This window comes from Perognathus longimembris, chromosome 20 (assembly GCF_023159225.1).
Source record: "Perognathus longimembris pacificus isolate PPM17 chromosome 20, ASM2315922v1, whole genome shotgun sequence".
NCBI classification, from domain to species: Eukaryota; Metazoa; Chordata; class Mammalia; order Rodentia; family Heteromyidae; genus Perognathus; species Perognathus longimembris.
Window position 1 is genome coordinate 30,191,705 of NC_063180.1, and position 25,188 is coordinate 30,216,892.

At 44.6% G+C, this 25,188-nt stretch overlaps 1 pseudogene; it reads left to right on the forward strand.

Annotated features, from left to right (window-relative positions):
* The first annotated feature begins 5,020 nt into the window (after positions 1-5,020).
* Positions 5,021-25,188, forward strand: part of LOC125368195 — a 40,114-nt pseudogene continuing 19,946 nt past the window's right edge.

The following is a 25,188-nucleotide window of genomic DNA, read 5'->3' on the forward strand; positions in this document are numbered from 1 at the left end:
AACTGCATTGGTGTGATGAGCTCTCTGGTCTCAGGAATGGGAGGGGAAAGGTGGGGTCTCCAATATGGGCCAACTCACTGCTTCTGATCTTAGGAGGAAAGCAGTAGCGATAGGTCAGGAGCTGTGGCCTCCCCCAAATCCAACCCCTGTTGGAGATAAAGAGACCTTGGACCTAGTGCTGAGCTTCTAAAATGTCATCACCGAGGGGGAAAATATATTCCCACTGCACATAACCAATAGACTAGGGTCTCCCTGTGACAGAATTGGATGTAGGATGCTTGGACCTGGCCATGTGAAGTGCATATTTATGTAAACAGGCGTGTTTCTTGCTAACATAGCTGCACCAGCACTGCTGGAATCCTGGCTGGCAGGTCTCGGCTCTGGAGGGAGAGCGTTTTCATACACACTTGTCACTTCACCAGGGAGCTGTACACTGGAGGATTGCTCCTCTCCTGTTGCTGTTGCCAGGCCTATTCCTCTTTTTTTTTTTTTTTTTTTTTTTGCCTCTTTGCTTTGGTTAACTTTAGTGGTAGCATCAGAGAGTTCTGCATGATGACTATGATCTGACAATATGTCATTATCACCATCATCATATGGGAGGGCAATGCACTCACTCTTCACTATTGGCAGAAATCCCTGGCCTGGCTTTTATGAAGATCAGAATTCAGGCTCCTTGACAGGAAGAAAAATCAGGTCAATTGTAGCCCAATTTCTGAAGACTTCTATTATTTGCTTTATTGCACTGGGTTCTTTAAAATGAAAACGTAGGAGTTAAAGTCATATTTTGGTTTCTCTTTTATCATCCGGCTGCTTCAGGATAATAGAGAGACATAAAGCACAGGATAATTTGCTTAGGTCTTTTATAGCAGGAGAAACAAGCACAGTTTATTGTAGGCATATTTAAAGCTGAGAGTTGGGGTTGGGAATGTGGCTTAGTGGCAGAGTGCTGAGAGTTGGATGTGGTGATGGAAGACCGAGTTTAGTGGACATCTTGGTAAGTGACACTCTGCAAAATCTCTTTTGTCCTCAGGAGCTTCGTTTGTGTGTGTGTGTGAGTGTGGCTGACGAGGCAGCGTCACTGCTTTGGAGTGGGTTGAGTCACTTTTTGTTTTTTTTTAACTAATTTTTTTTTTTTTTTTTTTGCCAGTCCTGGGGCTTGGACTCAAGGCCTGAGCACTGTCCCTGGCTTCTTCTTGCTCAAGGCTAGCACTCTACCCCTTGAGCCACAGCGCCACTTCTGGCCATTTTCTGTATATGTGGTGCTGGGGAATCGAACCCGGGGCCTCATGTATACGAGGCAAGCACACTTGCCACTAGGCCATATCCCCATCCCTTAACTAATATTTTAAAAGCCAGAGTCTCTCAGACTTTACCCATCTTGGCTTCAATCCACAGTCCTCCAGATCTCAGCCTCCTGAATAGCTAGATTTCTCTTTTCTCTCCCTCTCTCCTCCTTCCCTTTCTTTCTTTTTATCCTAGTGCTAAGATTCAATCCAAGGCCTTGTTCTAAGCAAGCATTTATCACTTGAGCTATGCCTTCAGCCTATCCTACAACAGTTATTTTTGGCTATGGTTCTTTCTATCCATGACCATAGAGGCTGTGTCATTTCCTCCCAGAATTCCACATGGGCTATGCACTTAATTGCTTTCTGGGAATTCCAAGACTCCCAGCTCTGTAGTAAATGTCTCGTCATCCCATAAACTTTCACCTCTGAGAATATGTCTTTCCATTCTCTGATTCAGCTTTGGGTGAAACAGTAGAGAAGATATGGAAAACATTTCTAATGAGCTTGAGTTTCTAGAGGAAACTGCACAACACAGTGTGTATTGTTTTTTCCCCCATGCAGACAGGATCCCAACTTAGTTGTCCCCCTTTTCTTAAGATGCATCTTCACAGCACAGAGGGCTTTGTTCCTGAAAAGGAGCTAGCCTTGAAAATGAGTCCACCTACTTTCCTTCTCTGGCTTGGTCTTGCCATACACAGCCCCCCTTTATAAGAAAACAATGGCATTGATTCCTCTGTGTCAAAATTGCCCTTGAGATAACATTATATTGCATGCTAACCTCCAGAAATGATGACCCAGTAGTCTGAGGAGATAAAGAGGAAGAGAGATAAGGAGTGACATTTGCTTGACATTGAAGATCAGTGTCAGTGATGAAATAACAGAGCAGGGTTACAAAGAGTTCATTGTCTAGAAGCCTGAGTGGTTAGAATCAGAAACTCTACACTGTCACTGTCCATGAACCTGCCAGTGAGTCAGACTTCATATAGTCAGGGTTCAAACCTCAGCCTCTATGCACTATATCCTTTCCTCTGCACTCTAAAAATAATAGGGAAAGGTAGTTTGTGTGCAACATATGCTGTTACTGATAGTATAGGACTGAGTTCATAGGACCCCATGGACTTCTGTGGAGGGCTGTCCCAAAGTCAGTGCCCTGTCTATCCTCAGACCTTGTGTTTCAATGTTTGATTTGAGAACCTGGTCCTTATCACATAGGAGCCCAAACATGGTTCCTGTCTTAGCACTGTTGGGCCTATCAGTGAGCCTCAGATGGAGCAGAGTTATAGCAGAGAGGCTCAGCTACCTTATCTCACACATGCACATGCACTTGCATGTGTACTTCAGAATCCTATGATCCCACATACACATCTACATTCACACATGTACTCCAGAATCCTACTGTACCACCATGCACACACACTCATACATGTACTCCAGAATCCTACCATCCCACATATAGACCTGCATTCACTTGCACACACACTCACACACATACTCCAGAATCCTACCATACCACACATGCACACACACACATGTGTACTCCAGAATCCTACCATCCCACACATGCACACGCATTCACATGCATACTCCAGAATCATCACCCAGGACCACAAAGGCCTTCAGCCTGCTTCACTACAGACCAAGGCCTGACCTCTGTCTCTGACACATCATTACTGCTGCCCTGGGGCTGTGACATGAAAGACACATCTCTGCTGTGTTAGCTGCAATTCGCAGGGACCTACCAGATTGCAGGGGGCTGAGGATTGTCTGGAATGAAAAAATGAGTGGGGACAAGTCTGGGCCATTTGCAAGTGGGTAAAAAATGAAAAGAGCATATGGAGTCTGGGGAGGGAAGAGGACCATGAGGGTATCCAGAGGTTTGAAAGATTAAGAAATGAGCATAGGGGACAAAGGCCAGAAGATTAAGGAAAGCTCCAAGTCCACCAAGAAGACTTCTTAACGTCTTAGCTTGAGCATGGGACAAGTGTATTGGGTAGATGAGGTCATAGTGGTTAGAATATCACCAAGAGGATATTGAAGGGATCAAGTTAGAAATGTAGCTGTGGAGGGAATCAGGGAAGCTAGGAGTAGCCTGGAGCCAGAAAGCCACAAGAGCTGATAATTGTGAGAGAAAGGACAAGGAAGCCAGAGACTGTGTGTGTGTGTGTGTGTGTGTGTGTGTGTGTGTGTGTGTGTCAGGAAATAGTTGTTAGTGGCAATCCAACTGGTGGAGCAGGAAGTTGTGGTCAAGTTGTGGAAGTGGCAAAACTGGAAGAGGGTGCCTGAGGCCTGGGAGAGAAGGACCAGGCCCCAGGGAGAGAGATAGGTTGGGTCTAGGCTGCCTCAAGCTGGGGCTATCTGAGTGCTTGGTTTCAGCCTGAGTAGCCAGTGGTGACAATGCAAAGGAACCTTGAGGAAAGGATAGACAGATGGCCTGAGCTCCAGAGGAGGAGGCCTTCTTGACCAAGGGGCTGAAAGGAGTGGAGAGACCGAGTGGCCTTCCTTTTCTGCCTGGCCTCTACTGGCAAGCACCTGGTTCCACTTCCCCTGACGTTACCAAGACACAGGGTCCTAACCGTGGGTGGAGATGAACTCTCTCTCCAGCAGGACTGACTACACACCACCTGTCCCTGGCAAGTGGCATAGCCACACACTCTCCTTCCAAGGTCAGTGCAGCACTGTCCTCCTGGGTGGACGCTTATCCTGCCAGCACATGCCACGGGCCCAAACTCAAGCAGAGCCTTCCACTGCACTGAGTGGTCCAGTGCCTTCATACTTTTAGGGCTCATTGAGTCAATGGGTTGTCTAGGGAGTCCCAAGATCCAGTGCCTACAGTGGGTAGTGACATGCTGAGTATTGCTTCAAAATGGGGCCAGCCGACATCCCAGAACCACCCTCGGTTGTCAGAGTTACACACCAAAGTCTTCCTAGACTCCTGTTTCTTTGTAATAATTCATTGAAATTAAAGAGCAGAAACGTAAGGTTGCAAATAATACAAGGAATCTTCTTTCTGATCTCAGCCTCTGTTTCCTCCTCCTTTTGAATATTTCCCATAAGTCACCTGCAAGGGAGCATGCCATTAAGGCCCCTCTCAGCCAGGCCTCATTACAGCTTTCTCTTTATGGTCTGGCCCTGTGCGATTTTCACTTAATCTGTGCCTTTAGGAGTATTTGGTCATGTTCTGCTGTGGGTTTCCACTGAGCAGGGCTAACCAAAGCCTGTGTGATGGAGGACAAGGATTGGGTGTTCCTTGTTTTCCCCAATCTCTGATGCTCCTGGGCCTATCTTTTCTGGTCCCCAGGCCTGCCCTTCCCTTCCATCAGGGCCTAGCTCTTTACCACCCTAGGTGCTTCTTCTTTGATCTTCGTGATCCCAGAGTATTGCTCCTCTTTCCCACTGCCTTCCCCCCATTCCTCCTACCTCTGCCAGCCCCTCTGCAGTTCTCTCCCTTCCTCTTTGTGGTTTAATCTGTGCCATTTTGGGCACTTGATCACATGCTTTTGGTTTTCGTTGTGTGAAGTATAAGTTTTACCTTTCCAACTAAAGCCCCTGTGCTTAGGGACCGAGCCTGGTTTTTGTTGTTGTTTGTCATTGTTGTTTTCTCTGCCACCTCTGGCCTCTCATGGATCCTACAGGGCTCAGGACTCTTTGCTTGGAAGGCATGCCATAGAGACTCGGGTCATTTCACTTCAGGGCCTCTTATGAGTTCACAGAAGACCTCACCACACGTGAGTGGCATGCCATCAGGTGTGATTGGCACAGGGAGGAGGATGGATGTGAAACTGGTTAATGCATGCAGTGTGTGGAGGAAGTTTTGCCTGAGGTTGTTCCTTTTTTGCTGTAATGTCATTGTCATTCTCTGAGCACTCTTGACACCCTAAATCCTGTGGCAAACATGGAACATGTTTTTAGACCAATCTTTTCTCTCAAGTAAACAGCCTTACCTGCTGAACAGGGTTGGCTGTTACTGTTTTCTAAGACTAAAAGCAATAATCTCAGATGGAAACATTCTGCCAGTCCTTCTGTTAGTTTTTAATCTTAACACATTACAGAGATTGGGTCCAGTAGTTCCCAGGAGTGCTTTTACAAAATTGGTTATTCATTGTTTAAGGACACACCTGTTCTATTACTATGCGTCAGAAAATTTGCTGGGAATAGAATAAAAGCTTTCTTATAGCCTTATGTAAAGTGAATTTCTGCCATTACTAGTGTGATTAAATACCTAAAAAGAAATGGTAAGGCAATACGAATGCTTCTGTTTTATGATGTGGTATTTCTTGCAAAACCTATTTTAAGTTGAAAATACATTTAATACATCTGACTTACCAGATATCATAGGTAACCTAGCCTGATTTACACAGACTCAGAACACTTACATTAGCTTATAGTATGAAAAAATCATTTAGCATAACACTTATTTATTAAAGCTCAAGTATTTCATGTGACTCATTGAATAGTGTTCTGAAAATTTTAAATACAACATTTGTATGGGTTCTTACCCATTAATGTATTATTAATGTATATTAAAACACAATTTTTATTGTGTTTATTACTTTTACAGCATTATAAAATCTTAAGCCCAGGACTATTCTAGCGTTTCTTACCTTGAGGTATGTAAACCACACATGGAGTCAGTCAGTAATTGCATTCATCTCTATGTTTGTGTATGAACTTGTACACAAGCATGTATAGATTCATATGTACCCACTGAAAATATCTTATTAGCTTGGCAAAGTATGGTGTATAAATTTTTCATGCCTATTAAAAAGTCCATAGGTCCAGGGGGATACTTGCAAGATTTTAATATATAAAGTCTAGAACTGAAGACAGTGGATATCCATTTCCCCACACAGAGACAAGAGCCTGCAAAGGACTCAAGTGCTACTTGCCCAGCATGAATCCACTTAGCTGCGCAGAGTTAACCTCTGATTCAGTTGGCATTAGTGGAGTGTCATTTACTCCCATTAGATGGTAACCTTGGTCTGATACTTCTTTTCTTCCCTCCTGATTTTGTGCTTTATAGGAAGAGAGAATCACAGTGAGATTGAGTGGCGCAGATGGAACAAGATGACTCAATCTATCACGGAGCTCTCGGACATGGTCCCCACCTGCAGTGCCCTGGCCTGGAAACTGGACAAGCTCCCATTCTCCGCATGGCCGTCTTGCACATGAAGTCCATGAGAGGCATAGGAAACAAGTCTACAGACCGTGCATACAAGCCTTCCTTCTTCACGGAGCAGGTACCCAGCCACCCACCTCTGTCATTGCTGGAAAGACTATAGGGTTACTACACTGCAATAAAATAGGTGGGAGATGAGGTTCAAGGAAGGGATGAAGCTAAGAAATTTTACACTCACTCTTCAGCAAGAAGCTGTCTTGAAGAGTGGCATATCTTTTCATCTTTTGATTTTTATAATTCCCATATACCTTGATGAGGTACCCCTAAAAGCTCTACTGTGCACTCAGCTGTGTGTTTAGTTAGTGCCGACCCAGGAAGAAGTTGCAGAAGCCACTTGTGTGCTGGGATGGCGGTGAGGGTTACCATCCTGTGAGTCATGGTAGTAGCCGTGGTGATGAGCAGCACCGCTAGCACTGGCAGGCATCTGCAGTGCCGACTGGGAGTTGTGCCTTATTCCTCTTTCTCTGCCTTGTTTCATTTGCTCCTTACTCTAGTCCAAAGAAGAAGTCAACTGTCTTCCTTACAGGCAAGGAATTTGAGAATTACAAAGAGTCAGTAAATTAGCCAAATTCAACTGACTGTCTGGTGAAGTGACTAGGTCTATTGCAGACTGGCTGGTGGGATACCAAAACTATTTTTTATACCTGTACTGGCTTTGGAATAGTTGGGAAACACAGGTACTGGCTTTGGAATAGTTGGGATACACACACCAACACACACACACACACACACACACACACAGGCACACAAAAGCACCCAGGCACACACATAATAGTGAGACAATGTTTTGGGAATGGGTTTACATTAGTCCGGAGCCTGTGTTCAGAGTCTTTGACCTTCCATGTGGTGGTCAAAGGGGCATATCAGCAAATAGTCCAAGCCCCTGTTTGCCCTTGTGCATAATGAACGTGAACCTTCCTGATTTTCTGATTTCTAGGGTGAGTGATGTGATAGATTTGAAACACTTTATGTGGTGGAAAGGGAAAAAGTGAAGTTATATGCTTGTCAGACATGTAGTTTGGAAGTGCTGAGTGTGTATAGTATAGAATTTTTGATGGTGAGTGTTTGAGAAGACAGAATGTGAGGCCAAAGATGTGGAGCAGAAATGGCCCAGTTTTATTAGGGGGAACTGCTCAAGATGGATGTGCAGGCGCCACACGGTGCTCATGACAGGGAGGAGCAGAGGGAGTTTACAAAGTGCAGAGCCTCCGGGTGGCTAGTGACTCGCCTAGTGCCGAATCATCTATTCTCCTGGAGCTGAGAATCTACACAGGCCATGGGAGCAGGTTGGAAGAGCCAACATTTATTGCTGTCTGTTCGGTGGCAGACATTTTTAACAAGTGCTTTATCTACTTGGTCCCTTTTAAGTCCTTCCTGGTGGTCATGTGATCCTTAGAAGTCAAGAAGATATGGCAGTGGTTCCATAAGCCCTGAAAGGACATGGCAGTTCAGAGCGTGGGCTTCAAGCCTGTCTCTACCTCTAAAAACAATGTCATGACAGACTCTAGATCCAGCAGATTTGCTGAGGAAGGCCACCCTGTAGACTGAAAGATTAACAGCTAATAGGCAACCAGACAGAAATGTATTAAGCACTGCTGATGCAAGGGTCAGTAAAAAGCTCCCCTCCCCCACACTCTATATTTCTTTAATCCTTAGAAAAATCTTACTTGAGGGCTGGAGATATGGCCTAGTGGCAAGAGTGTTTGCCTCGTATACATGAAGCTCTGGGTTCAATTCCCCAGCACCACATATACAGAAAATGGCCAGAAGTGGCACTGTGGCTCAAGTGGCAGAGTGCTAGCCTTGAGCAAAAAGAAGCCAGGGACAGTGCTCAGGCCCTGAGTCCAAGCCCCAGGGCTGCCAAAAAAAATAAAAAAATTGTACTTGAATCTGCCCCTATGTGACTAAAGGTGAGGAACAAAATTAGAGCTGAGAGAGAAAGAAGCAGTCTAGCTGAGTTTTACTGCCTGGGTGTTCCTGCCTTGCTTTCACTGGTGATGATCATAATGTGTGTTATGGAAGGCGTACTGTGTGTCAGGCTCTTCATAGTCTTCACATACATGCATTTATTTAACCTCACAAAACCTCTCAAAAACCAGAAGCTGAGGACATTAACTTCCACGTCCAAATTTGCACTGCAAGAAGATCCTTCAGTCCCCTGCTCTTAGCCCCTTAACCTGTATCTGGAGAAAGAAAACAAAAATCCTCCCAGAAGATGAACCTTAGTGGGGAGGAGGGGATAGAAAGAAGGGCCTGGGAAGGGGGTGGGGCTCTGCCCCCTGGGACCTTCCTGCAGTCTTCGCAAACCAGTAAAAACGTGAATGCATAAATGAAGCCGTTTGACCTCCTTCAGTGACAGAGATCTCTCCACTTTCCCAGACATCCTGTTGCATTATTTTAAAAACAGATTTATTGGGAAGATTTTCCTGACACTGAAAATAAAACTGCTCACCCAGTCCTTAGATCTGAGTAAGCCTCTCGAGACACCGAACAGCAAAAATGCAAAATAGGGGAAAATGAGCAAGATAAACTTTTCTTCTAAAAAGTGCTTTTAGTCTGCCCTTACCCTGGTTCCCCAGGCTGAAGATATTTGAACTCATCCCCAGTAAAGTGCTTGGAAACACTGACAAGGCCCCTCAGGTCCTGCTTCCTGTTCTTCTAGGCTTTGGGTCGTTGGACCCTTGGGGAACTGAGATACAGACAAGGTCAGACAGATTGGTGAACAGATGACAGGAGCCTTTTCCTCTGTTCGGTGATCCCTTACTGTGTTTTATATTTTATAGTAAGACTCCCAGTGCATTGTGTTAACCACAGTCTTCCCCCCCCCCCCGCCCCCCCCAGGAATTGAAGCACCTCATCCTTGAAGGAGCTGATGGATTTCTGTTTGTAGTGGCTGCTGAGACAGGGTGAGTGATTTATGTGTCTGATTCTGTCACCCCTGTTCTGAACCAGCCCCAGTCAGAGTGGTTTGGGAGCACCCTCTATGAACAAGTGCATCCTGATGATGTGGAGAAGCTGAGAGAGCAGCTGTGCACCTCAGAGAACTCAGTGACAGGTTTGGTTGAGCTCCTTCTGTAAGGCTTTGACTTTAGGAGGGAAAACCCTCTCAATACACATGCCATGAAACTAGAGGCTGTTAAAACTTCTGAAGGGTGGGGGGATACATAAGTAATATTAAACATGATGAACATGATTGAACTCTGTGGAATGGACCTCAGAACATGTTGCCGTTGTATGATACCATAGATGATGGAGGACAGTCCTGTGGAATCAGAGACTTATACAACAAACATAGATAAGTATGATGTATACTAAGCCATGAGCTGGGACTGCTAGTGGATTTCCAGAGTCCCAACAAGAGAAGTGTTCTGTGTGGTTCAGTTCAGCTAGATAGAGTTTTCTTTTTTTTTTTTTTATTTGTTTATTAATTGAACACAAATTTTTTTACAAGGTGTTGTGCAAAAAGGGTACTGTTACATAGTAGGGCATTGTGTACATTTCTTGTGATATCTTACGTCCTGTTTTTCTATCCCTTCTCTAGGTCAGGTAGACATATATACAATATACAATGTATCAAGAACATATACACTATTCACAGACTTGGTCTGTACTGTCTCTCAGTCTGCCTTTGTTAGCAGTCATATATCAGGGAGATCATGGCCCTTTGTTTTCTGTGTTCTAGGCTTGTCTCACTCAACATTATTTGTTCAAGTTCTGACCATTTCCCTGCGAATAACAATATTTCACCATTCCTAATCGCTATATAGTATTCCATTGTGTATAAGTACCATATTTTTTGGATCCATTCGTCTGTGGAGGGGCATCTGGGTTGTTTCCATATTTTGGCTATTGTGAATTGTGCCACGATAAACATGGAAGTACAAATGTCTTTTTGATATCTTAAGTTTTGCAGTTTAGGATAGATGCCTAGGAGTGGTATGGCCGGGTCATAGGGTAGGTCTATATTGAGCTTTTTGAGAAACCTCCATACTGTTCTCCAAAGTGGTTGTACTAATTTGCACTCCCACTAACAATGGAGAAGGGTTCCTCTTTCCCCACACCCCCTCCAGCATTTGTTGTTGCCTGAGTTCAGAGTATAGGCCAAACTAACTGGGGTGAGGTGGTATCTCAGGGTTGTTTTTATTTGCATTTCCTTTACCACCAGGGATGTTGAGCATTTCCTCATGTGTTTCTTTGCCATTTTTATATCTTCTCTTGTGAAGTCTCTCTTTAGCTCCTTTGCCCATTTCCTAATAGGTTTATTGGCTTGGAGGGGCTTAGTTTTTTGAGTTCTCTGTAGATGACTGATATCAGGTCTTTGTCTGTTGCTGTGCTGGTAAATATCTTTTCCCATATGGTTGGCTGTCTTTCTATTTTGGTGGCTATGTCCTTAGCTGTGCAGAAACTTTTTAATTTGTAGTAGTCCCATTTGTCGAGTCTTTCCCCTATTTGTTGTGCCCCTGGGACTGTATTCAGGAATTTCCTTCCTGTGCCTATAAGTTCTAGCGTCTTTCCTACTCTGTCCTTCAGTAGTTTCAAGGATTCAGGTCTGATATTGAGGTCCTTGATCCATTTTGAGTTGATCTTGCTGCAAGGTGATAGGCGTGGGTCTACTTTGAGTTTTCTGCATATGGCTGCCCAGTTCTCCCAGCACCAGTAGTTGAAGAGGCTATGTTTATTCTGTTGTATGTCTTTAGCTCCTTTGTCGAATATCAGTTGGCTGTAAGAGTGTGGTTTTATTTCTGGGTCTTCAATTCTAATCCATTGGTCTTCCTATCTGTTTTTATACCAATACCATGCTGTTTTTGTTATGATGGCCTTGTACTAGAGCTTGAAGTCTGGTATTGTGATACCTCCTGCGCTGCTTTTTTTGCCTAGATTTGCTTTGGCTATTCTAGGTTTTTTGCTGTTACATATGAATTTATGGATTGCTTTCTCTGTTTCAGTGAAGAATGTGGCTGGGATTTTGATAGGTATTGCATTGAATTTGTATAACAATTTGGGCAATATGGCCATTTTCACTATACTGATTCTGCCTACCCATGAGCATGGGAGGTCTTTCCATCTCCTTGTGTCTTCTTTGATTTCCATTATTACATTTTTATAATTTTCATTAAATAGGTCCATCACATCCTTAGTTAAGTTGATCCCTAGGTACTTTATTCTTTTTTTGGCTACTGTAAATAGAATTATTTCCATAATTTCCTTTTCTGTTTGTATATTGCTGGTGTACAGAAAAGCTGCTGACTTTTGTGGATTGATTTTTTAGCCTGCTACTTTGCCAAATTGGTTTATTAGGTGTAGGAGTTTGGGGACTGAGTTTCTTGGGTCCTTCAGATATAAGATCATGTCATCTGCGAATAGGGATAGCTTGATTTCTTCCTTGCTGATGCGGATCCGTTTGATGTCCTCCTCTTGCCTTATTGCTATGGCTAGGGATTCCGGCACTATGTTGAAAAGAAGTGGGGAGAGAGGGCATCCTTGTCTTGTTCCTGAATTTAGGGGGAATGATTTAAGTTTCTCTTCATTTAATATATTAGCAATTGGTCTGTTGGATATGGCTTTTATTGTTTTGAGGAATGTTCCATCTATTCCTCTTCTCTCCAAAGCTTTTGATAGGTATGGATGTTATATTTTGTCAAAGGCTTTTTGGGCATCGACTGAGATAACAATGTAATTCTTAAGTTTAGATCTGTTTATGTGGTGAATTACGTTGATTGATTTTCGGATGTTGAACCATCCTTGTGACTGTGGGATCAAGCCTACTTGGTCATGATGTATGATTTTCTTGATCAGTTTCTGGATCCTGTTAGCTAATATTTTATTAAGGAGCTTTGCGTCTGTGTTCATTAGTGATATTGGTCTGTAGTTCTCTTTTTTTGTTGGGTCTTTGCCTGGTTTGGGAATGAGTATGATATTGGCTTCGTAGAATGAGTTTGGGATTTCTCCCTCTGTTTCTATTTCGTGGAAGAGTTTGAGGAGTATTGGTATTAGCTCATCACTAAAAGTTTTGTAGAATTCGTTGGTTCTGAGTATGTCCCTCAACCAACTGCATAACCATCATATAGGAACTTGCTAGAAGTGTAGATTCTACCATAGAATGATATAATTCTGCAGAAATGCAGAATCATAACCTCATCCCAAGCCTACTGATCAATTCACATTTTAGTAACAGTCCTGAGTTAGTTATACTTTGTGTCACCAACAAGTACCCGAGACACACCATTTAAAAGGGGTATTTATTTTGGCTCAAGGTTTTGGAGGTTTCAGTCCATTGTCGACTTCGGGCAGAATAGGGCAATGGGAGTATGTGGCAGAATGTGCTCACCTTGTGGCAGCCAGGAAGCAGTCACAGCAAGGGGCTGAAGACACCATCTGTCCTTCCAGGTCACATGCCTAGTGACCCACTTATCTCAACTAAACCTCGCTCTACAGTTCTACCACCTCCCAATAGTCTATAAAGATTTGAATGGTAGAAGAAAGACCTGTAGTGCCCACATTATCACTCCAGGGAGAGCGAGAGTCCAGCCAGTGGACAGGCTGCTCCAAAGGACAGACAGCATTCTGTCATGGGAAATAGCTGGCAGTTGTCAACATTCAGTCCCAGCCTAACTGAAGCGCTGGGTTTTCTTCATAACACTCTGCAGAAGAGGGAAGTACAACTGTGAACTTGAGCTGTGCAGTTGAATCCTTCAGGGAAAGAATGTGACGTAGATAATTGATCCCATAGGGGTCCTGTGAACCATGCAATCCACCCTGCAGTATCAGGTCTGGAAAAAAATGATCTTTTCCCAGTGTCACCCATGAAGGTAACTTCATAGAACCCATACTTTCCGATCTATAGCTTAGTTTCTTTGGAATGCCAACACTTAGTATTTGGATTAATGTCTGGATGTGAAGTCCTAAGCACAGTCAGCAATCCATTTCTTGCCATATTAGGTAACATAGCAGCAAAACAAATCTGGATTTTTATCTCAGCTAATAACACTGTTGCCGAGTTTCTGTTGTTTGAAATAAAAATGAAACATTTTAATGGTAAGGAAAGCAAGTTTATTTGAGTTTGGTCCTTTGCAAATTGCTCAAGAGCGCAGTAAACTCTTCATGTTTCAGGGAAAAGCATTTAGAGTTGGATGTCAGAGGTGCCCGATAAATGCACGTGAGAGTGGAATCTGAGACTCTGGGGCGGTTGTTTTTTACATCTTCTCACAGAGACTTTCCCGCTACAACCCACAGCCTCCTCAGATCTGTTATCCCAGATGTTTCTTTGGAGCTAGTTCAGTTCTTTCTCTTGTTAAATATTTATACAACCTGCCTTGTTTTGTCTTGCTGCATACATAGCATGCTGATGACCCAGAATGTTTGTGTTTTTCACTCATATTTTGCGTTAAAAGATATTTCACAAATCTGGACTGATTTCTAGCCCAGGCAGGTTCTTTATCACAGCAATGTCACAGCCGATAAAGGAGCCAGAGCAGGTTTTCACGTACTTTGCTGTCCTCAGCAGGGCTGGCTTCCTTGAACACTTGGAGAGTTGCCAATGAGCTTCACACTGAGTCTGGAGAGTGAGATTGGGGTGGACATGGTGACATAGGCAGCAAAGGAAGTGTAGGATCCCTGAATTTACAGTCAAAGGGGCCTGGTGATGAAAGGGCCCTTTACCCTGGATCATGACAAACCCCTGGACCAGGTAAGGGAGTTGAGAGACGGTAAGGCATCAGGAAGGTGGGCGCTTATTCCCAGAGCAGTCACAGGCCACTGAAGGTTTCCAAGCAAAAGAGTCCCAAAGTACCCAGGCTCCAGTGACAGAGCTGGAAACACAGTAAAGGAGGCCCCACGGGCTTGGGAGCAGTCCTGCTTAGGAGGGCGTGGAGGTCATCAGGTGAGAATGATGCAGGCTTGGGTGGAATGGTGTATGCGCTTCTCTGCTAGTTGGAGCAGATGACCACAAACTGGGAAGCTTTAATAACAGAAATTTATTTGGAGGCCAGAGGTCTGAAAGAAAAGTGTCCGCAGGATTGGTTTCTTCTGGAGGCTCTATGGGAGAGTCCCTTCTGTGTTTCCCTCCTAGCCTTTCGGTGATGGCTGATGATTTGACATTCCTTGCAGATAATTCCCAATCTCTGCCTCTGTCATTACATGATATTTTTCCCTGTGTTTCTGAGTCCAGATTTCCTTCTTCTACCAGTCAGTGCCATCTTAACCCAGTGTGATTTCATTTTAACTTTTATCTACAAAGACCCTGTTTCCAATGAGATACTCACAGGTCCTGAATGGGTACAGATTTTCGGGACACTATGAAACCCACTACATGTGGTGACGGTGGAGTTGACCTGCCTTTTGTTCTGACTTATTTCACATCAAATGCTTGAGTTCTGTCTACTTCCCCCTGCCCTGGACCAGACCTGCCTCTTTGCTTTGTCTCATGGATAGAAGCAGACACTATCAAATCCGGGCCAAACCAATTTCCTGCGGAGAGCAGTGGAACCAAGCCACAGCTGAGGATGGATTGAAATGGGGCAGGCAGCGGGCAGTGGGCCCCAGGGTGGGGCCTGAAGCAAGAGGGGATGGACATGGGAGATGTGTGAGATGGTCTATGATGCCATGGTTGGTGCAGGGAAGCAGCATATATATCTTTGGGAGTTGAATGGATGTTTCTTTTCTTTTGGTGCCAGTTCAGGGGCTTGAACTAGGGCCTGGGTTCTGTACCTGAGGTGGTATTTTTTGCTCAAGGCTAGCACTCTACCACTTGAGTCACAGCTCCATTTCCAGCTTTTTTTGGTAGCTAATTGTGAGAGAAGTGTCTCACAGACATTCATGCTTGGGTTTGCTTTGCACATCGATCCTGAGATCTTAGCTTCTTGAGTTGCTAGGATTATAGGCGTGAGCCACTCACTGGTGCTCAGCTCAGGAGAAATTTTGTCTCAGCTCATGGCACATTCTAAAATGTAAGCGTATCTGGATTTTGCATGGTTTTGAGGATTGTATAACAGGGCCTCTGAATGATTACATTTCTTTCCATTCTGAGCCTTCCTTGGTGAGAGAAGTAATGGAGGTGCATGAAGTCTGCCCAAGAAGGGGCATGTAAGGAGTCATTTGCAGCCAGGGATGCAAATGAAACAGCTATGAGTATGGTATTCAGTTCATTTGCAAGCAGCCAACTGGATTCTGCCCTTTGGCATTAGAGAACAAGATTCTGTGTAGGTCAGTTGGGAAGGCTCCCCTCTGTGGAGCTGGACTGTTATGACTCCTGAAGCTATCTGAGCAGGTTAAGGGTATTCTGCAAGATTCAGACTCCTAAGAGCACAATGTGCTTGTCCTTACTAATGAGAAAGGAGGAGGCTAAGGTTTTTTAACTTAGATCGATGCACATGTTTTCTATTCTATCAAAATGCATGTGAATTGGACTGGAGAATGCTGAATCTTGCTTTGAATTCCCATAGAGGTTTTTTGTTGTTTGTTCTTTGTCGGTTGTGGGGCTTGAACGCAGGGCCTGGGCACTGTCCCTGAGCCTCTTTGTGCTGAAGGTTAGCACTCTACCAATTGCGCTCCAATGCCACTACTAGTTTTTGAAGAGGTAGTTGGAGATAAGAGGACTTTTCTGCCTGGGCCAGCTTCCAAACACGGTCCTCAGATCTCAGCCTCCTGAGTAGCTAGGATTATAAGCATAAGCCACTAACACCCAGCTAAATTCCTATAGAGTTTCAACCACCTAAAAAGAACCATTTATAGCCCATTGTCAGTGGCTTATGCCTATAATCCTACCTACTCAGGAGGCTGAGATCTGAGGATCATGGTTTGAAGCCAGCCCGGGCAGAAAAGACTCTTATTTCCAATAAACTAATCAGAAAAAGCTGGAAGTGGTGCTGTGGCTCAAGTGCTAGAGTGTTAGCCTTGAGCACAAAGAGGATAGTACCCAGGCTCTGAGTTCCAGCCCAGGACTGGGTAAAAAAAAACAACAAAGAACCCCAGAAGAACCATTTGTGCATTTCTTTTAAAGGCCAGGATTCACTTTGCAAACATCAGTCCTCTACATTATCATTTTTGTATTATGACTTTTCCTGGAACAAGGAATATCTAAGCAGCACATGTAGACCATTTATTACAGTTTTGTAGATATATTTGTCTCTAGGCCCCAACACAGCAGTTTTCTACCGCAATGCGCATCAGAATTCCTGTAGACCTTTTAGGTGTTTTGATGTTGAGATGTACCCATTGACTGGAATTCACCTATCTTTAATGAAATCCTGGTCCCTATATCTTTTAAAGCGATCATTGTGATTTCAACTTGAAGCAGAGGCTGAGAACTTCTACAAACCTGCTGTGACTGGTAGAGGAGGCTTTGTGTTGGAGTAGAAGAGCAGAATCTACAAAAATAAAGGCAATCTGGATGGAGATGTTTTCCTCAATTAGCTTCTACTACAAAATGCAAGGAAGAGAAGGAAGGGAAGGGAAATGAAAGGGAAAGATAACACAGGTACAGCTCCAACTCTTCTATATCTAGGACAGGGATTTGTGAAAGATGAAAACATTTTTTTTTTAATTTACTATACCAATAAGCAGAGTGTTGAAAGTATCACCAAAATGGGGCTGGGGATATGGCCTAATGGCAAGAGTGCTTGCCTCGTATACCTGAGGCCCTGGGTTCAATTCTCCAGCACCACATATACAGAAAACGGCCAGAGGTGGCGCTGTGGCTCAAGTGGCAGAGTGCTAGCCTTGAGCAAAAAGAGGCCAGGACTGGCCAAAAAAAAAAAAAAAAATAGCTTGATGGCAAAAAATCCCTCAGCATGATCAGGAAAACTAAAATAGTTTCCTCTAGCTTCACCAACAAAAGACACATTTCTCTCTGAAATGTCATGACTAATACCAAATAGTTAAATAGAAGTTCCGTACAGCAGTGAACTTTCCTGTTCATTCCTGTTTCAGTAGAGGCTAATTAAGGAAAACATCTGCATCCAGCTTGCCTTTATTTTTGTAGATTCTTTTCTTCTACTCCAACCCAAAGCCTCCTCTACCAGTCCTGTGCTTGGGCGATGATCTGTTGAATAGTAGATGGCTTTCAGTTTTCCCCTTTTGGGTGATGACATGAATTACTCTCCAGGGAACTATTTACAGTATCATTTTGTGTTGGGGTTCTGGACACCCCCTTTCTCCCCCCACGGGGAGAATGGTAACCACAAACTCTATGAAAGAGCACCCAGCCTGGCCCTCCGCCAGCGGAAGGCCAAAGGCGTGCTCACATGGGCAAACGCTAAGTTGAGGACGGGTTGCTGAAGCTTCCCCTCCCCCCAGTCCCCCCACATGTTACCGAGGGCGGAGGCGAAAAGGAAGGCATCAGGGACACGCTGCGGTGGTGGAATGCGTCTCAAAGACTTTAATATGGAAGGGCACTTATATAGAAGTAATGGCGGGAAGGAAAGGGGGCTGGCCAAAGGGTCAGTCATAGGCTAGGGGTCACGTTCATCAAGTGACATCACGAAACTTCCCTTTGTGGGCGGGACAACCCCATCATGGTGGCACGCACGTGTTCACCTCCCAAGGGGTGGAGGTCAAAAGGTGGGAGGGGCTTCTATTGTCCCAAGGCTGGTGGAAGGGCAGTCTTTCCCAGGCCATAATAATCCCCAACAATTTTGTGACCTTGAGCTGCGTGCACGTATTTTGAAAGCCTAAAACCACAAGAGCTGTGCATTGTGGGTCACCGGCGCCAGCTCTTCAGTAACACAGTTCCCTTCATGATATGCTGAGACGTGCCCACCTGGATTGAGCCTCTACAGCAGTAGAGTGGCCTCTGGGAGCAGAGACCTTCTCCTTTGCAAAAATATGTGTGTGTGTGTGTGTGTGCTCAGTTTGGAATTCTCTTACTTAAGCTGTTCTGGCCACTGTTTACAACAGTACAGCTCACCTTGTTTGTGAGGCCTGAGACTCCACAGACTTGTGACCTCCCCCACCCCCCTACCCCAATGGTGGACAAAGAGCTGGGCCCAGATTCTGCCCTGGGTTTGAATCCTGATATCTCCTCTGGCCTGCCAGTGATCTTGAGCAGTGTCAGGCTCTCTCTGACCAGTAGGCTGGCCTCCACTTCCCTCTCAAGGACATTGTGAAGGCAGAGTTGAGACCATGTCTGACCAGTGGGATGGCCTCCATTTCTCCTCAATGACAGTGTGAAGGCAGAGTTGAGACCATGCCTGACCAGTGGGCCAGCCTCCACTTATCCCTCTAGGATGGTGTGAAGGCAGAGTCGATTCTGTGTCACCCTCCTTCATCTTCGGTGGAGCTCTCTAAGCAGAAGTTGGAAGGGAGAAGTAGAGAGAGAGAGATAGAAAGGTCAGGGCGCAGGGTAGAAGAGAAACCAGGCAAAATATGGTTCAGGAGAGGCCTGACATTCAGGGATGGAGGTTGGGACCACACATTTCACAGTTTGTCCTCTTGGAGGATGGGAGCATGCTGGAGTCTGTAGGTCAGAAAGTACAGAGAGGAACCACAGGGTTAGAGATGTGGCTCAGGTGGTAGAGTGTCAGTCAGTGTGTGAAAGTATCAGATACTGAGTTTGAGTGTGAGTCTGGGAAAATAGAAAGCTCTGAGCCATTAGCTGAAGCACCCACAGCAGCTGGAGGAGGGATCCTCGCCTCCACTGGTGTAGGATACTCAGGAGGTCTGGTGGGACATCTGCAGTGTCTCCTCACCTCCTTTGCTCACTGAGGGAAGCTGAAGGGTTTCGCTGGTGTCTCTCAGGCTCACACACAAGAGCATCAGAGGTTTTCTCAAGACACCCGGACAAAGCAAGGGTCCAGAGCTGCATCTGGGTTGCTGTGGGTCCCTGGCCCCACCCCTACTCAGGGGTGGCAACAGCCTGATGCACACTCAAGGCCATTCATATTAATGAATGGAAGGAAACCTCTTACAAGAGGTAAGCACACCTGTCTGACTCAATGTCCCCAACTAAACTTATATCAGCGTATGAGAAATGAAGACTGCAGAAGTGGACAAAACAGACACGGTCACCATCTGTAATATCGCTTCCAGTGTGTCTGTGAAACATGGAGAAACAAGTAACCATGTGATGCATACAGAATAAAAGAGTGTGTTCTCAGAGAGGAGCCTGAGGTTGAAACAGGAACAGAAGATCGTAATTCCCATGTTAGAGGTGGTGGAGTAGAGTAGGGAAAGAGCTCTCTGAAGCAAAGGCTCTTCAGCTAAGAGCAGAAGGATATAAACGAATAAGGATTAGCAATTGTTGGCATCAAGATAATTCTCAGCCATAAGAATAACCCTGTGGCAAGATGGAATGAATGAGTCTGGAGAGGAGACGGCTACTGTGGGGCATGATGAGGGACACAAGCCAACCAGCGACACTTCCAGCAGAGGCCCATTTTGCATTTAGAATTACTCACAGTGTGAGAAACAGTCGCTGAAAGGATGTTAATGTCATTTTTTTTTTTTTTAGGATATTAAGACCTGTCTGGTTGCTGGAAAGGAAATGTGTTTTTGGAATCTTAAGAAGGGGGAACTAATATTCATATACTATGTGAAGTGACTTCCCAAATATTTCTCATTTAATATTCACAGCAGACTTTTAAAATGTTTTGACTTTGGAATGCTATCAATTACTCTAGCACAGTCATTGAAGTCACTCCTTTCTCCACTCCATGCCTTTGTGTATCTGTGTGTGTGTGTGTGTGTGTGTGTCTGTGTCTGTGTCTGTGTCTGTGTCTGTGTGTCTGTGTGTCTGTGTGTGTTGGTCTATTTCTGGACCCTGAGCTCTTCTATTTATCCTTGATAACTGCAGCCTTGTCCTTACCAATGTAGGGAATGATAGTCCTCTACTTTTTTTTTTTTGGCCAGTCCTGGGCCTTGGACTCAGGGCCTGAGCACCATCCCTGGCTTCTTCCCGCTCAAGGCTAGCACTCTGCCACCTGAGACACAGCGCCTCTTCTGGCCGTTTTCCATATATGTGGTGCTGGGGAATTGAACCGAGAGCTTCACGTGTAGGAGGCAAGCACTCTTGCCACTAAGCCACATTCCCAGCCCAGTCCTCTACTTTTGTTCTTTTCCACTGTCATGGATTCCTTCGGTTCTGGTCACCATCCTGGTGACACGTATTAGAAGTTACTCTTTGACAGGTTGATGGCTTCAGAAGAGAGGGTGGATCTGCTACTCTGATTCTAATTGAAGCAGACATTCTTCTGGCATGCCTGCCTCCTCTGTCAGCTTAGTTCTCAGTTCCTGGGCTGCTTCCCTACTCTTCTCTACACATCATGCTTATTACCTCCTTTTTCTTTTGCTTCTCTTGTGATTTCTAGGAGAATTCCTCAACCCTCTAATTCATTGACTGAGTTTTCAGGACTATTACTATTTATTACATCACATTTATTACAGCCCTCAGATCATGAGGTGATCAATGTCTTTAAAATTTTTATTTATGAAAGGTCTCACATGTTGATAAGATAATTTTGTATTTCATCCTATTGTCTTCTTTCTTGTAATCTGTAGAGTGGGATGGTATTCATTCTAATCTTTCAGACAGCTTCCTTTCTTTTAGTATACTGGATCTCTCCTCCATTTATTCATCCTAGATTTCTAGTGCTTCCCAAAATTGAGATGCTTGCAGTCGTGTGCATTTCTTTGAAACAGAATGCTTTGGGGTGCAGGTCCAAGTGTCCCCAGACTGTGGGGTGGCTGTGTGCAGTGCTTCTGGTTGCCTACAGATGGCAGGAGTTTCCCCACCTCTCACAGGAATGCTGCCCACAGCAGCCTTTGCTTCTCTCTACTCTTGGTTGACTACTCTAAGATGCTGTGATGTGGACCCTGGCCTCCCTTGGCTCAGGTCCTCTTCTTTATTGCTCCTGTGCTTCTTCATTCTGTCTCCAGTTTGTTTATCTGGAGACTTTTGTTAGGGAACTGTTTTATATCCTTCCCAGGCAGCCCAGTCCTTGGGCATCTAAAAGGGATAAGCTCTAGAAGCTCTGAGAGTGCCCCGCCCTTATCTAAAATGGTGTCCTATTTGCATACAACCTACACCATCTTCCTGTATTTTTTTTTCTTTGTTTTGTTTTTGTTGCCAGTCCTGGGGCTTGGACTCAGGGCCTGAGCACTGTCCCTGGTTTCTTTTTGCTCAAGGCTAGCACTCTACCTCTTGAGCCACAGTGCCACTTCCGGCTTTTTTCTATGTATGTGGTGCTGAGGAGTCGAACCCAGGGCTTCATGTATAGGAGGCGAGCACTTTACCACTAGGCCACATTCCCAGCCCTTTCCATATATTTTAAGTCACCTGTGAGACACTTGCATTACCTAATACAGTGTAAATGCTATGTGCTATAGTTTGAATCTATCTTAAGTATCCGTCAATAGGAGACTTTGTTAAAGGCTGAGTCCTTGGATGGTGTTGTAGAGCTCAGATAGGTTTGGTGACCATGATCACTTAGGGAATAGGGGTCTTGTTTCAAGGACACTTCAGGCAAAGTTAGCTCCATCTGAAAAACAAACCATGAGAGCAAGGACTGTATAAGTAGCTCAAGTGTGGTGGAGCACCAAGTTCCTAAGTTCAGTCATGCATGCATACACACAGAGGACACACACAAAGAAAGGACACACATACATGGCACACACACACACACACACACACGCACAGAGGAAAGGAGAGGAAAGTCTTCAGAGTATTAGAAGCATGCTCTTGGAGAGGACTGTGGAATCCCAGTCCCCCTACTCTTGTTCTCTTTACTTCCTGGCCATGAGTTGAATAGATTTCCTTCCTCCTCTTGTCATGATGTACTGTATTGCCATAGCCCCAAAGCAGTGAAGCACACTGATCAGGGACTGGAATTTTCAAAACTTATTAGCCAAAATAAATCGATTTTTCCGGTATTTGTTATAGTGGTAGAAAGCTGATGGTTACACCGTGTCATGATTGTTAAATTGTATTTAGGAAATAGTGACAAGAGAAAAGGCTGCCCATGTGTATCACAGATGCATTTTTACGGGTCCATGAAGGTGCAGATGTGGATCCGTGAAAGCAGAGAATGACTTGCTTCTGTCCCTGCCATGTACACTGGTTTTTCAGAAAACCTTCAGTGATTCTGCCATTCAGCTAAGGCCTCTTCCACTGCCACTGTTCTGTATAGGTACAGACTTTTCTAGTAGTTTTGTTTGTTTTTAAATAATTGTATTACCAAATTGCAAAGGAAAGGAGGGATGACTTAAATTTGCCTTCCTGAACTCCCTGTCAGCCTGGCCTCCTGCCGAGCATCAGCCAGCTCATCTATAGCCCAGTGGAACACTCACCCTTAATATCAAAACGCTTAGCCTTGCCTTTCTGGTATTCTTATAGCATGATCCCTGAGGAAGAATGTGTTTCTTTAAATCACGCTCCAGCATATTCTAAACAGGATAAAGAATTTGTACTTTTGTCTACGGGTTAAATAGCAGAAGATATGCTGGTCATGACGAGACTGTGAAGTGCTGATGTTATAATGAATAGCAGATTGGAAGGCTATAGGAGGAGGCTTTGGAATAAGAATGCAGGAGCGAGTTCTGGGGCTTTGCTTGGTGCTGAGGTCGCCCAGTTGGCTGAGGTGGTAGAGGTGGCCTGGCTTAATGCCCAGTACTGGGGCTCTCTGTCCCTTGGTTATAATATCCAATCACCCCCGATGTGCCTGTCTTGGGTCTTCTCATCACTCATGAGAGACCATCTCTGGTGCTCCCTGAACACAATGGCTGCCCTCCTATCATGCATTGCCTCGCTGCCTGCGTACTTGCCTAGTTAGTACCTCAGTAGCACCGTTTCTAGATGGTAGGGAGAGGGGAGCAGGCATTAATTCTAATAATCAACCCCCTTTGCCAGTTTAAATCAGCCCCATTCAACCAACTTCTTTCTTTTCTTGTTCCATGGCCACAGACCGGACTCCTAACTCAAACCTAGCACTAGCTTCCTTGGTCAAAAAGAAGGTTTACAGCGTGCTTGCCCCATAAACATGTTCCTGTCTGACCACAGTTCCACCAGTCTTGTCCAGGAATATGGCGCTGCTCAGCAAACACTGTGGTTTCCATAATTCCTTCTTTCCAGTGTGTGTCTCATATGGACGGGCACTCTCCTGATAGCGGGGCCCCTCAGTCCCCATGTGGGCCATCCTCTTTCTCTGAGTGTCAGGGATGGATGTCACTAGATAGTAATGCTCACTTTGTGCATTTTTGTTCCTAAAATACAGCTTACTAACATTCATATATCTAGAAATACAAGTCCTATGAAGTTCCTATAGGCCATTCTGAGGAATGAGAAGTTTTCCTTTGATTACGTGATGTCATCTTCGCAAAGTATGTTCACTATTGTGAGCAATGGCAGGGAGGTGTTCTTCCACTGTTTTATGTTCTCTTCTACTGTTTTATGGTCTCAATACTCTTCGGGACTTACTTTCATTCCTTTAGACCCAGTTCTCCATGAAGCCAATGGCTGTTGCTCAAACTGCCAAGTTTAGATTCTTGAATTGAAAGAGGAAAAAGGTGGCCAAAGTTCACATTTTGCCTGTGGCAAACTCTGATTGGCCTACCTGGATTGTGCCTAGTCTTGGGACTGATCACTATGAAGGTTCTACAATTGGCCCAGCTTGTAGCAAATGACCAACCCTAAGCCAATCACCATCACCCTAGGGGTGGCATCCTATAATACAACGTTAGCTCCTTTCTAGACTTTCATAATAAAGGAAAATAGAACTATTTCTCAAAAGTACGTCGAGGTGTGTTTGTGTTTGTGTGTGTGTGTGTGTGTGTGTGTGTGTGTGTGTGTGTGTGTGTGTGTGACGGGTAGATGAGTACCTGTGCAGCACTGCTACACCTCCAATTTGGAGGGAAAATAGTTTGGCTTCCACTTATAAACTGATATATTTGGCCTCTTTGCCACTTCTCCATTTCTGTCTGAGATAATAAAATCTGAGGAAGGTGTTCCCATCCTCTGTGGTCTGATGTTGGTATGCCATCTCTCCCTAAATGACTACATCAGAATTTATCCAGGGTATTATAGTATTAAAAGGGACTAGTGAGATTAGTGCCCCTATAACTGAGGATTTGAGGAGCCTTTTGCTCTTTCTAGCACACGAAGATACCGCATACTACGTCAACACCAAATCTGTCAGTGTCTCGATCTTTGGTTCTCCAGCCTCTGGAACTGTGAGCAGTAAATTCTGCTGTTTATACATTACCAAGGCTCAGGAAACCATTTTGTATTCCAAATGGACTATAAGACCCTCCAGGAGCAGAAAGACTTGCTTGACAGAGCTTATGGTGATAGTTTGTTCAGGGACAGGCTCCGGTGCACTACTGCCTGGGTCCCTGTAATGTGGTGCAGTGTTTCTTTTTCCTTTGTACACAGCTGCTGTGATGGTGAGGGTGAACACAGATGGTGAGGAGAACACATTGTCAGTGGAACAGTGACCAAAGCATCCTCTAGCCCCCGGGTTCCCATTTCAGGGGACCATGTTCTGGAACCACATCAAATATTGTACGTCATGTTTGTTGGTTTGTTTTGTTTGTTTTGGGTTATTTTGGGGTAGTTTTTGCTAGACATTATTCTTTTCTTATTTTCCTCTGTTGCTATCTTGGTTTTCCTCCTTTTTAAACCAAGATAAGATGTTTTCAGTTTTCTTAAGGAATCTTTTGATGGACTAATTCTAATTTATATTTTTATTTCTCTTGTAGCCTGGGGAGCATTTTTATATGCACAAAGCCTTCTTTTGTGAT